This window comes from Microtus oregoni, unplaced genomic scaffold, assembly GCF_018167655.1.
Source record: "Microtus oregoni isolate MIOR12 unplaced genomic scaffold, Mior012 000020F_ref0000438, whole genome shotgun sequence".
Classification (NCBI taxonomy): domain Eukaryota; kingdom Metazoa; phylum Chordata; class Mammalia; order Rodentia; family Cricetidae; genus Microtus; species Microtus oregoni.
In genome coordinates, this window is record NW_024543079.1 from 33,632,726 (window position 1) to 33,644,807 (window position 12,082).

A 12,082-nucleotide genomic window follows, 5' to 3' on the forward strand; every position below is an offset into this window, starting at 1 on the left:
TACCATAAAAGGACTGCTTCCTTGAAGGGTTTTGTCTTCGTGTTTCTATTGCTGTGAAGAGACACCATGGAGACTCTTATAAAGGAAAACATTTAATTGGGGCTGGCTTACAGTTTCCAACATTTAGCCCACTATCATCACAGTGAGGAGCATGGGGGCATTCAGGCCAACATGGTGCTGAAGAAGAAGCCCAGGGTTCTACATCTTGATCCACAGACAACACAGCTTAAGCATAAATGAGATGTGAAAGCCTGCCTGCACAGTGACATACTTCCTCCAACAAGGCCACATGTCCTAAAAGTGCCCCTCTCTATGGGCCAACCATTCAAACATGTGTTTGTGGGAGTCAGAGCTATTCAAACCACCGCTGGCATCGGGGATCTTGGGGAGATCAGATTCTACAGGAGAACTAAACTCAAGTTTTAAGTGTATTAAAGACTATATATGTCACATATTTCAGTTGTATGGCTGGAGCAGACTGTGGGGACACTGGCAGTGGCACCAGGATTCATCTCTACTACTTGTACTGACTTTTTGGGAACCCATTCTCTTTGGATGGATACCTTTCTCAGCCTAGATTATAGTAGGGAGGGCTGGGACCCTCCCCAAAGCAATGTACCTTACCCTCTCTGAGGAGTGAATGGGGGATGAGGTGGAGGGAAAGGTGGAAGGGATGGGAGGGAGGAGGAGAGGGAGTGGGAACTATAAAATGAAAAGATTATTTTCTTTTAAAAAATATTTTTTAGAAAATAATTGATATAAATGTTGATTTCAATAAAGATAAAAACACTGAAGCAAATTTGAACTGAATTTAATATTGAATCATAAACTTCAAATATTCAGGAGTAAATCTTACCAGTAGAAAGAAAAACTTCAAAAAGAAGGCAGAATCTCAGGACGGGAAGATAAAGTAGAGAAATTGGGCCAGTCAACAAAAGAAAAGGAGAAATTAAACCTCACAGACACACACTTACACAAAGAATATGCAAAACATTGATACATGATGAATAGATCAAATCTATGAATTATAGGCACAAAAGAAAGAGAAGGATCTCAAGTCAGTGTCATAGACCAGATCTTCAAGAGGATCACAAAAGAAAATATCCTCAGACTAAGAAAAGACATGCCCATAAAGAGAAAAGAAACACATAGAACACTAAACTACCAGGACCTGAAAAGGTATTCCTCATTGTATACTACAGATAAAACAATAAATATACCCAACAAAGAGGAATATTGGCATCCATAAGACAAAACCCACAAATCACATTTAAGGGCAAACCCATGAGAATAAAAGTTAACTTCTCAATGCAAACTTTAAAAGCCAGAAGTGATTAGAACATTGTATTCTAAATTCTGAAAAATCACAGATTTCAACCCAACCTATTTCCCCTAACCTTCAGAGATAGATACTACATTAGAATGAAAGGCTGAAAAAAATGATTTCAGGCAAGTGAAACCAGGAAGCATACAGGTCTTGTCTCTAATATCTGCCAAAATAGATTTCAAAATCAATCAGAAGAGAAAAAGAACATTTCATACTGAACAGGAGAACAATTAGCCAAGCAGAGATTACAATCCTAAATATGTATGTACCAAACACTGTGACAACTAATTTCATGAAGATTCTACTGGATTTCAATCCGCAGAGTAACACCAACTAAATAAATACTAGATGATTCTAACATATCAGTTTCTTTAATAGATAAGTGACCTAAAAATAATAAAGAAATATTAGGATAAATTGACCACATTCATAAAATAAACCTAACAGGTATCTGGAAAATTTTGCAACCAAACACTAAAGAATATACATTTTACTTAGCAGCCTATGGAAGTTTCCCCAAAATAGGACACATATTAGAACCCAAAACAAATCTCAAGAAATGCAGAAACATTGAAATAGCTCCATGTATTCTATATGATCACAGTACAATAACTAGAAATCAACAGCAAAGCAAAAACAAAATCAGGACACTCTAGGAATAAAACAGACTCATTAAGACTAAACACAATGATGACTGGGTCAAAGAAATCAAGAAAAAAAATAAAAATAAATTTCCTGGAGCTAAGTGAAAGTGAAAACACAATATTTCAAACCCTCCACACCACACTAAAACAATCATAAGAGGGAAATTATAGACTGGGTGTCTGCATTAGGAAATCAGAAAGAGCCTGGTGTAGTGATGCACACCTTTAATCCCAGCACTCAATACCAGGCAGAGGCAGGCAGACTTCTATGCTTTCAAAGCCAGCCTGATCATAGTGAGTTCCAGGCCAGCCAAAGCTACATAATCAGGTCTTGTCTCAAAATAAGTTAGTAAGCATAAAAGTAAGTAAATAAATATAGAAAGAGAACAAATAAATAGCTTAATGATGTACTTCAAGGGTTTGGATAAACAAGAGCCAAGAGCAAACTAAAGCCAAACTCATTACATAGGAAGAAACAATAACATTCTAAAGCAGAAATTAGCAAAATACAAACAAACAAAAAAACAGAATTAATAAGTCTAAGGGCTTCTTACTTGAAAAACTAAGCAAGACTAACAGACCTTCATCCAAATCAGGAAAAATAAATAAAGATGAAAAAATTAGAGATGAAATGAAAAAAAAAACAACAGATGCCAAAGAAAGTCAAAATTAAAAGAAAATTCTTTAAAAACCTATACTTCATTAATCTGTGAAACCTAAAAGAAATGGACAAATTCATATACATTCAAACTACCAAAATTAAACCAAGAAGCTACTAAATTAACAATTTAAATAGGCCAATATCCTTGATGAACATTATCACAAAAATTCTCAACAAACTACCTGTTACCATCAAAGGTCGTGTGGATGCCCAAGACCTGAGGCCATGTTGGTGTCCAAGAGCCATCAGTGCACCTGGGACAATGATGACATCTAGACCCTTCTCCTGCCTAGGACCATGTCTGGGTCCTTGGTCCTAGCATAGCCAGGATCTATGTTGAAGCCCAAGTTCCATGTAACCACCAAAGATTACATAGAAACCCAGAGTCTGGTTGCAGCCTATGGCCTTGTTGGTGTCCAGGGGCCAGGCTGCCACCAGAATCATTCTGATCTGAGTGGCCTGTGCTTCGACATGGAACCAGGATGCATCTGGGTCCAAACTGCTGCCAAGGGCCATGTCTGGGTCTGCGATCCTGAGGCAGCTGGGTTCTCTGTTGATGTCTACAGTCCATATTGCCTCAGGAGGCCATGGGAACCATGGGTGATGAAATCAGATGGCCATGCTGAGCCAGCCTTGCCCTTCGTCGGCTCTGGGATAGCTGGCCCTGCCCCTCTGCCCCTTGCTGGACACTGCGGCAAGATAGCTGGCCTGCCCCTCATGGGAAAGCTGCCCCTCCACACACATACACACTACTCACTATAGGTAAAGGAGAAATGACCCTGACGGCACGCAGGGACTCACTTGAACCCTCATCTGAGGTTGGCAGTGAAGGAGGGAGGGCATCAGCCCTAGTGACCGAGACTGAACAGCTCAGCTACCACCCAGGCCCATAGCCAAACCTTGGGTTGCCCCCCCCCATCATCTGTTCCACCTAGAACCTGAAGAAGCTCATGATGAATCAGTCCTGTGGAATGATATTTGAAGGATTTATAGGATCGCCATGACTCAGGGCAGCAGCAAGGTACTCCCTGGGTATGCATAGAGGAAAAGAAAAACATGTGTATTTATCCAACTCCTGAAAATTACTTGGGTCTTAACTTTTATAGGGGGTTTCATAATTATATAATTATTACACAGAAGGAAAATAATACAGAGTAAGGGAATAGCAATTGCAGATACCCCCCACCTTTTTTTTTTTTTTTTGGTTCACCAGAAATGGTGATGGAGCACGATTTGCTGTATTGTCCCTTTGAGGAGCCAAGCCGTACACCTTGCCAAAAATCATTCTGGTAAATACATCCACATCACAGAATTTTTAAAAGGGGAGAGTTGCTCTGACCTTTTATATTTATATTGTATTATAAGCGCTGGATTTGGGGCTAGGGAAAAAAATAAAACCCAACACCTTTAGCAAAGGAAAGAATGTAATTCTATGGAGTATAAGCAGAAGAGTGAGGAAGGGAAAGAGAAAGAAAGAGATTGTTGTTGTTATATGCATATTTTTGGTAAAATGACGTGCATTTTGTTATTCTTACTGACCCACAGATTATATTCTATCTTCTAAAATCTTTTCAGCTTTGGAAATCCATCTGTTTTTAATTAAACTTGATCCTGGAGAATGTTTGAAAGTTCCATGTTAGAATGGTTAAAGCAATTAAAGATGTAGGCCTTGGTGACTTTGTCTGGGAATTCAACTGTCTGTTAAATAATCATTTAATTGAGATGGGGGGATACTAAGAGCTCAAGAAGGGTTAGCTCTCCCTGAATCTAGCATTGGGATGAATTATGTGGCCATAAAATATGAGGAAAGTATCAAGTTACTCATTATGCTATACACACAAAAATCAAGGAAACCGGGTAAGCTATGCAGCTTGCTGAAAGTATCTGTTAAATTAAAGCTCATATATTGGAAAATCAACTTAGACCAGACAGAGAACATCTATCATTATAAGTATATCAGGTAAATTGTGAATTGACCAGAATGCATTTGTATACAAGGTTTTAGCCAATATAATGTTTTTGTGTAAGTTTTCACAAATTAGGTTTTCCAAACAACACTAATTAAGTTTTTTCCCTATCATTATCTTTGTGTCCCAACAACATGGGGAATTTTTTTTAATGTGGCAGGGTGGGGTATGGGGGTAGATGTACCCTGTTGAGCAATAAGGCTGGAACAGTGGGTGAATGCTTGTATAAGGTGTCTTGGATTGGGAGTTTAAATACCTGTTATGAAGAATGAGAAAAATAAGTTCTTATCCTGTACTTTTATTTCAAATTAGTTCCTGGTGTCTTTATCACCAGGAAACTCCCAGAATGAGAGGAAGCATTGGTAGACTTCCTTTATATGGGCCATGTGCTTCTACCTCTGACCTGCTGGTTCCTTCTACCGAGACCGGATTAGATGCTATAATACCACCAATTGTTCTAGATGTTTCTAGCAATTACAGTCAGCGTTTCTCCTGGGACTGGGATTCCCCACCAACTTCTGAGGACTGACACAGGAAATTCACCACCATTCTCACTCAGGCCTTCCAAAGGCCCCCTCGCCTGCTGCATTCATACCCAGATGTCCAAAGCAGGAGGAAGGCCACCTAGAGAATGATTATAAGAATGTGGACATTGGACCTATACCTGTGTTTGCGTCTAAACATAAACCTGGGAAAACAGGAAAATCAAAGTCTCATTCAGTCACTGGGGACATTTTGTCGAAAGAATGAAGAACTTGTTTCATTTAAAAAATAAGAAGGGATTCTTGGTGAGATTTAAAACCCTCAGTAGTTCCTATCCTTTTAAAGGAGATAAAACAAAAAGAAAACCAAGAAGATAAGTAAGTCAGCATGAGATTATTTTTTCTCCTTTAAAAAAAAAACATCATGCTTAAAATCTTATTTGCACAGTACTGCTCCCAGTCTGTCAAATGTGCTGTAGCTAATAGAGCTGTACACTCAGGCTATCGGACCCATAGCAAGCCCAGGCTGAGGAAACCAATCCGAGTCTGGGTAGAGTGGACTCAGAGAGACCAAATCAAAGTAGACTGTGGAAACAAGGACAGAAAGTGGCACAGGAGTCTGAAACAGAGACTTTCAAACCAACCTACATACCACACCTCTCCTTCCATTGAGCTACACAGGATCACGACAAGTCTGTGTGGCCCTTGGGAATGCAAATAGGTCAACAGGAAAGAGTAGGGACATAGGCCTTTCACAGTCCTTCAGCATTTCCATCACAGAAAGCATACAGACTTGAATAGGGAGGCAGAATTACTACATACAGCTGACCAAGGAGGTCGGATTATTACCCACAGATAAATAAGAAGGCAGGGTTATTCTATACAGCTGAACAAAGAACCTGGTGAAGCTAGTCTCCACAGGAACAGTATTTGAAAAGGAGAAGTCTCAGTCCCTAAACACTGCAGGGAGGAAGTAACAGTGGAGATCTCTTGTGTATACTGTCAGCATTTGCCCTTGGAGCCCATCACCCCCAGTAAGTTTCTGCCATCCTTCTCAGCCTCACCGGGAGAAGACTGGCCCTTCCATGGTGCTGAGGCACTGGAATCCTTGAGTCCTTGACACGGCTGTGCCCATGTCAACAGCACACATTCATTCTCTCAGGACTTCTCAACAGCACACATTCATTCTCTCAGGACTTCGTTTACTCAAGTCTTCCTCTGCTCCCCATAGCCAAGACTGGTTTTAACACACCAATTAAAGGTGGAAACTAACTGCCTGGATTAAAAAACAAGATCCAACTCTCTGTTGTCACCAAGAAACAAAGCTCACTAGAAAGGATACCCAGAGACGGAGAGTCAAATGAAGGAACTGAATTAATGAAGTAAATGAAAGCTGTAAAACGCCTGTATTATTGTTCTCAAATCTGATAAAGCAAACAGCAAGCAAAAGCTAATGAGAATAGATAAAGGTGAAGACAACAACATATTCGTGAAGAGAACAGTTAGTTCACCAAGAGGCTGTAGCAATTGTAATATTTACGCACAGAATCAAATTTCATCAAATATGAATTAATGGGTATGAATGAATGAGAGGTCAGGAAACAACAATGATGAGAGACTTCAATACTCCATCTTTTGACAGATCTTCCCAACTGAAAATAAACAAAGAAACACATAATTTATTCATATTACAGATTTATTAGATTGAATAGATCAACAGGATATTTGATTCAGAAAATGATACATATACATTTTTTCTTAGTGGTTCAAAGAACTTTCTCCAAAGGCAATCTCGTAGTATAGGCCACAAATCAAATTTAAACAAATACAAAAACATCGAAATAATCCCTTGAATCTTAGAGTCCATAGTATAATAAAATAGAAACCAACAGTAAAAGAAACAATAGAAACTACACAAACAATTGAAGGCTGAACAATTACACTTCTGAATGAAGAATGAGTCATTACATAAATAAGGAGGATATTTTTAAAGTGTCTAGAGTCAACTTAAATGACAACACAGTGAAGGTGTGTAGTTGTTCAAAGGAAGGAAAACTGCAGTATGGATCATGTTAAAATCATAAAAGTCAGACCTTGATTCCTTCAGGGTAATCTAAATGTGACTCAGATCTCCACGAGATCACTATAAACAGATTGCAAAAAATAAAAAAAAAAGTCAGAGCTTTGAGGACAGTTTGAGGCTTGCTCATTTATTGTATGTTGCTCTTTGAACCACTGTATATTATGAACCTGATAGACATAAAAGTGATAAACATTACTGAGTGCATTGAATGTTGTTCCCAGCACTATTCAAATGCTCAGAAGATATTTATCAGGTGGGCTGTTTTATGTCATGTCTACTATATCGGCTCTCCTAACAGCTGCCTAATCTCTCTGTAGATATTTAATTTTGTATAATATATCCTATAGATCTGTTAATAATTTAATAATGCTTTAACTAAAATAATGATACACGGGGAACAGGAATCTCTGGGACAGAGCTGAAGCAGTTCTAAGAAGAAAGTTGTAGCTATAAGTGCTCATACATTAAAAATCAGAAAGATTCTAAATAAATAACTTAATGATGCATTTCAAGGTTCTAGAAAAACAAGAAATCAAATCCAAATGCAGTAGACACAAAGACATGATAAAGACTGGGGAAGAAATTACTGAAATACAGTCTACAGCACGGATTCTCAACCTTCCTAAGGCTGAGACCATTTAATACAGTTCCTCATGTTGTGGTGACCCCAAACATAAATTTAGTTTGTTGCTACTTAATAACTGTAATTTTGCTACTGTTATAAATCATAATATAGATATTTTTGGAGATAGAGGTTTGCCAAAAGGGTTGTGATTCACATGTTGAAAACTACTCAGTCAAATACAGAAATGTTAAAAAAGAATTGAAATGCCCTAGCTAAATTCACCAAAGGAAAGAGAGAAAAGAATCAAGTTAATAAAATCAGAAATGCAAAGAAGAATGTTACAACAAACTGTAATGCAATTTACAGAATCTTTAGTAATACTTTGACAAATTACATCCTAAAAGCTAGAAACACAGATAAATTTATAAACTCATATGGTTTGCCAAAATTAAATCAAGAGAATGCAAGCAACTTAATCAGACCTGTAATAAGCAATACGACAGAAACAGGTATTTGTTATTCCCATAAAGAAAAGTCAAGAACTGGCTTCATTTTCTACCACATTCTATGAAACTGTTAAGGAAGACCTAATATCAACACTTTTCAAACTGTTCCAAACAAGGAAACTATGAAACTTATTCCATAGACTCAATATTACCATCATAACAAATGCAAACAAAGTCTCAATAAAAAGAAAACCTATACCAACTTCCCTGATAAACACAAATCAAAAATATATGCAAAAATATATTATGCAGCTCAGATATCAAGACAAAGCTTGTTTCATGGAGGGACAAAAGTTTGGTTCAACACATGCAAATCAAAAATTATAATATTTCACATAGATAGCATTCAAGAAAGACAGTCATCTCAATAGACACAGGAAAGGCACCTGACCAAGTTCAAGGTGCCTTCATGATGGAAGTCCTGAAGACACTAGGAGAAGCAACATATCTCAAAACAAAACAAAACAGAGGCTTTATACAACAAACCCACAGCCATCCTTATCCAACATGAGGAAAACTAAGAGCATTTATTTTCTCTAAAATATGGAACAAAATGAAGCTGCCCAATATCATTCAACAGAGTGCTCAAAATCTTAGCCTGAGAAACAGAAAAAGAAAAAGAAAGAAAGGGGATATAAGTAGGAAAGGAAGAATTCAAATTATCCCTATTTGAAAACAACATGATCCTGTACTTAAAATACCCAATGGACTCACCAGAAAAGTCTGCAATATGTAGATTTCCCACTCAATACAGCTTGAAAAATGTGTACCTAGAACCAAACCTACTCAAAGAGATGAAGGACCTTCCAGTGAAAGCATTTAAGAAATTGAAAAACTGGAGAATAAATCAGACAATAAAATGAATTCTCATACTTGTATATTAGAAGAATTGATATTGTACAGATGGCTCCATTACCAATAGCATTTTACAGACCCAGTACATTTCTCATCAAAGATCCAAAGACATCCTTCATAGAATTAGAAAAGGCCATCCAAAAATTCACACGGATAAGTTATCATCAGTTAGACTCTGTTCAGAGGTAAATTTATAAGCTTTTTCATATATATTTTAAATCAAGCTGGTTGCTATATCAATGATCCCATTTTGTTCGTTAAGAACTTAAAGATAATAACAACTTAAATTTAGAGAATGCAGACTATGAGAAATAATAACGATAAAAGCTGAAGTTAAGGAGTAGAAAAATGAACAATGGAAAAGAAATCAACAAGGAAATGGTTGCTACTTTGAAAACCATATAAATTTAACACAAATTATAGGGGAAATGTGAAAATTATTGCTATTAGAAATAAAAGGACATACTTTTCCATTATTAAAGCTATTAGTTTGAGCCAGGAGTCGTGGCCCAAGTCTGTAATTCCAGCTATTCGAGAGACTGAGGCCAGTGCATCCTGAGCTCAAGACTCTCCCATTCCACAGGGGTCAAAGTTAGTCTTGGCAACTTAGTGACATTATGGTTTAAAATAAAATCGGATTAGATTGTTGGGATAGAGTTCAGAAGCACTGTGCTAGCTTATGCATAAGGCCTTTAGTTCAATTTACAATAGGCATACACACACTAGTATTTTAATAATACTCTTAAATATTCATATGAAATTAGCTAATACTCAAAAGAGTACAAATTTAAAACATGTTAGAGGTTCTTTAAATCAGCATTTCTCTATAGTTACTAAATAATGTGAATAAATATTAAAAACTTTCCTTGAAGAAAATTTGAGCATCAGATGTTTTTACAATAAAATTTTATAAATATTTTTTAAAAGAATAAACCAAATTTTATTCAAACTCTTCGAGAAATGACTAAGGAAAAGGCTATTTGCCACCTAACCTTTGAAGCCAGAGAAGTCATGGTAACAAACCTTGCAAGATTACTATGAGAAAAATAAGAGTACAGTCATCCTCATAGTGTATGTAGAAACACAAAATGAATAATAAAATCTACATGCAGTGAGATCTAAATGCAGAAAATACACTTCAACCAAACTGGCTTCATGAAAGAACAACATATCACATCAGATGGAGGTGAAGGACTCTGTCACGAAACTGAAGACATCTATGCACCCACCAGGGAGCACTCAAGAAGCAACGATGAAGTGAAAACTTGAATTCCTTGTAAATTCCAAGCAATCTTCCAAATCAAGGGAGGCACAGATTGAGAAATCATATCTACTATTCCAGGCTGTGTCTATAACACATAGAAGGGTGCCATGTCCTTTTCCCCAGAGCCTTGTACATGAGAAGTGGAACAGGGGACGTGAACACCATAATGGAGCCCTTGGAAAAATGGACAGAACTCTTCAGAACAGACAAGCAGAGAAAGGAAAGCACACGGATCCTAGAAGGCTACAGTGAACGGGCCATCTCAGCTGTCTGCACGTGTGCCACTGTCTTCCATCCTCCTCACTTAGCACGCCATGTGTTCTAGACCATTCATTCTCTTCTCTTCCACCAGGAAAAGCTCTGTATTTCTGCTGATGCTTCCTGTGGATAATTTCCTCTATTTCTCAAGCTAAATATTTCTCAAGGAGTTCTCATTTTATTGGTTCACTAGTTTCTTTGCTTATGTTGAGACAGGGCCTGACTTATCACAGGCTGCCTTCAAACTCCTCATGTAGCTGAAGATGACTTTGTAACTTCTGATCATCCTACCTATACCTCCTATGTGCTGAGATTTTAGACATATGTTACCACACACACCCTTTTTGTGATGCTGGACAAATGCCCAGGGCTTCATATCTATTAAGCTCTACCAACTGAGCTGCCTTCCTGGTTAGAAAGTAGAGCTATTTATGCCATCATTTGGTATTTGCTTCTTTCTTCCTTTGTTTATCTGGAGCTGGGACTGAATTCAGGTCTTTAACCACATTAACCAGACACTAGCCCTGAGCTGTACCGCCATCCCTATCTTTTAAAAGCACTGCTGTATAATGTTTGTATCTTAGGCACTGCTGCTGACAAATTCAAATGTACCTTCGTAGCCTCAATCTTTGAGCATTGCATAACTTTCCGATTCAAAAACTTGCATCTTAAATAATTTCCAATAATCAAATAATAAAAAATTATGGAAAACAAAAAGCTTAAAACATTGTAACATCTTGATGTTACTAAATGTATATTGTACTCTTATTATAATACATCAAATGGCATGACTGACTGTTGTTATTCAGATCCACAACAGATCTTAGCATTTGCTAGGGTGGACAAGAACTTGAGAAGGAGATGACAAATTTTCTTTATTTAATTTTAATTTTCATTGTGATCCAAGATGTAGGGTAAGCTTAAAACAGCATTTGTAAGTTAAAACTGTTGATCAAATATAATCCTAAAAGGTCTGAGTGAACTTTCTCCACTTACTAATTAATTCAGAGAGGACAATTTAGAAGTGTCTGTTATTATTGATTAATTTTAGTTAATGTCCAAAATACTATGTGTCATTATGACATTTCCATCTACGTATGCCTTTGAGGCTTGCTCATGTTCTCCTCCACATCCTCTCTGGTCCCCATTTCTCCTTTGGATCCCTCCCTCCATCCAGATTCCTTTGTTTCCTCATATACACACAGATATTTACCTCCCCCCCCCCCACACACACACTTAATTTGTTGTTTCCATTCATTGCCCTGTCTCGTCCCTTCACACTTACAGGCTCCACGAGCCTCCACTTCAGCCCCTCATCTGCTTCTATGTCACACATATGTTTTAAAATCTAGGGTCTGTACATGAAAGAAAACATGTCTTATTTGTCTTTCTCACTCTCCGTTTCTTCACTTAGCACAATGTTCTCCAATCTCCTAAAGATACAGCTCTGGTCTATTTTAAGCAAACTCA